This window comes from Xenopus tropicalis, chromosome 3 (genome assembly GCF_000004195.4).
Source record: "Xenopus tropicalis strain Nigerian chromosome 3, UCB_Xtro_10.0, whole genome shotgun sequence".
Lineage (NCBI taxonomy): Eukaryota > Metazoa > Chordata > Amphibia > Anura > Pipidae > Xenopus > Xenopus tropicalis.
Window position 1 is genome coordinate 8,707,650 of NC_030679.2, and position 2,782 is coordinate 8,710,431.

Genomic DNA, 2,782 nt, shown 5'->3' on the forward strand with positions numbered 1-2,782 from the left:
ATACAAATATACAGAGAAGGAATGTTCTGGGCACACAATAAGCTGTACCCCCATACTGTACTGTCTAAGGGAAACACTATGGCACCCCCTACCCATATGTATAAATACAAATATACAGAGAAGGAATGTTCTGGGCACACAATAAGCTGTACCCCCATACTGTACTGTCTAAGGGAAACACTATGGCACCCCCTACCCATATGTATAAATACAAATATACAGAGAAGGAATGTTCTGGGCACACAATAAGCTGTACCCCCATACTGTACTGTCTAAGGGAAACACTATGGCACCCCCTACCCATATGTATAAATACAAATATACAGAGAAGGAATGTTCTGGGCACACAATAAGCTGTACCCCCATACTGTACTGTCTAAGGGAAACACTATGGCACCTCCTACCCATATGTATAAATACAAATATACAGAGAAGGAATGTTCTGGGCACACAATAAGCTGTACCCCCATACTGTACTGTCTAAGGGAAACACTATGGCACCTCCTACCCATATGTATAAATACAAATATACAGAGAAGGAATGTTCTGGGCACACAATAAGCTGTACCCCCATACTGTATTGTCTAAGGGAAACACTATGGCACCTCCTACCCATATGTATAAATACAAATATACAGAGAGGGAATGTTCTGGGCACACAATAAGCTGTACCCCCATACTGTACTGTCTAAGGGAAACACTATGGCACCTCCTACCCATATGTATAAATACAAATATACAGAGAAGGAATGTTCTGGGCACACAATAAGCTGTACCCCCATACTGTATTGTCTAAGGGAAACACTATGGCACCCCCTACCCATATGTATAAATACAAAAATACAGAGAAGGAATGTTCTGGGCACACAATAAGCTGTACCCCCATACTGTACTGTCTAAGGGAAACACTATGGCACCCCCTACCCATATGTATAAATACAAATATACAGAAAAGGAATGTTCTGGGCACACAATAAGCTGTACCCCCATACTGTACTGTCTAAGGGAAACACTATGGCACCCCCTACCCATATGTATAAATACAAATATACAGAGAAGGAATGTTCTGGGCACACAATAAGCTGTACCCCCATACTGTACTGTCTAAGGGAAACACTATGGCACCTCCCTCCTGTAGGAGTAAATACAAATATAGAGAGAAGTAATGTTCTGGGCACAGAAGGAATGCTCTGGACACTCGTTAATATCCTTTCAACTGGTTTTCATTATTTATTTAGTAAATATAAGCTGAAAATGCTGTTTGGGGGTCACCAACCTTAGTTACAACACAAACAACTGAATGTGACGCTTCAATTTTAATGTTTTATTGCTCACTTTTCTTGTCAGGCCCTTTCCTGTTTATGTGCCAGTTTGTCTTCAGCACTGCTCCTTGGTTGCTAGGGCAATTAACCCATAACAACCAGAGTCTAAATTCCAAGCCTAATAGCCGCACAAGAAATCTACATACCTCCCAACTGGCCCGATTTTCGCGGGACAGTCCCTCTTTTGACAGCTCAACCCGCAGTCCCGGATTCTTACTGAAAAGTCCCTCATTTCCCTTTGATCTCCTGCACTGAAGCTTAAAAAGATACAATGTTTCTCAAACTTAATTAAATAAGTAGCTTTGGGCAGAGAGCCCAGAAATCTTAACGAGCATCATCTGCACTGAGATACAGTGTTTCTCTTATTTAATTAAATAAGTAGCTTTTGGCAGAGAGCCCAGAAATCTTAACGAGCATCACCTGCACTTCGATACAGTGTTTCCCTTATTTAATTAAATAAGTAGCTTTTGGCAGAGAGCTCAGAAAGGTAAAAAGCCCCCCCCTGCACAATATAATTGTAACTAATAAGCCAAACAGGTCTCATGGGGGAACTGAGACTCGCAGTTTAAAGGGCAACTTCACCTTTTTCAGAGTGGGTTCAGGTGAACCCAAAAAAGTGGGTTCGGTAACACATAAAACAGGACCCCAAAACCCCCAGAAATGTGTTCCAAATTGAGTCAAATGGGAGTGGTATTTAGGGGGTGTGGCCACAAAAATGGGTGGGGTAAAAAAATCATTTATTTTTGTCCCTCTTTCCATTGGGAGGTACAAATGTAGCTGATTTTTTTTTTAATCACAACCCCCCCCCCCCAATACTACATATTAATTTTAACATGAATTTTCCCTTTATGATATCCTATTAAACTATGTGCCAAATCCCCATATTGCGCAGGGAATCAGAGGTTAATGAGTATACACGCTGCAGCCTGCACACATTTCCATGCCGCCATGCAGCACACATCTGATTGGATAATTAGTCCTGGGTGAGACAGAACCCCACAATACGAACCCCATAGTATTACATGGACTTTATTTCACTGCTTTTATCTCTGCGCTTCACCCACTGGCTGCCTCTGACCTTCCTATTCCGTGAGAAGGTTACAGAACCACGACTCCGGGTCAGTAGCGCCAGTCCTGCTATTCCACAACCCTCCCACCGCTCCAGCGATAGCGTCCCTGCCAAGTTCGGAGAATGTTTCGGAAAAACCCGGAGCGGATCGCTCCCTTTATAGCTCTGTCTATCGCTACATAGCAAGTGGGCGGGGCCCAAGCAGCCGAAGAGACTACAGGAGGCAGTGATTGGGTAGTCCTTTCACGTGATCGGGAAGTCGGCGTTACGCTGTCGAAGTCAGTTGACTATCACTGGCAGGCGCCGAGACCACAGGAGGCGTGGCTGTACGGGTGGGATTAGGTAGCGCTTCAGTCCTATCACGTGATCCGGAAGGGGGCGTTACGCTGTC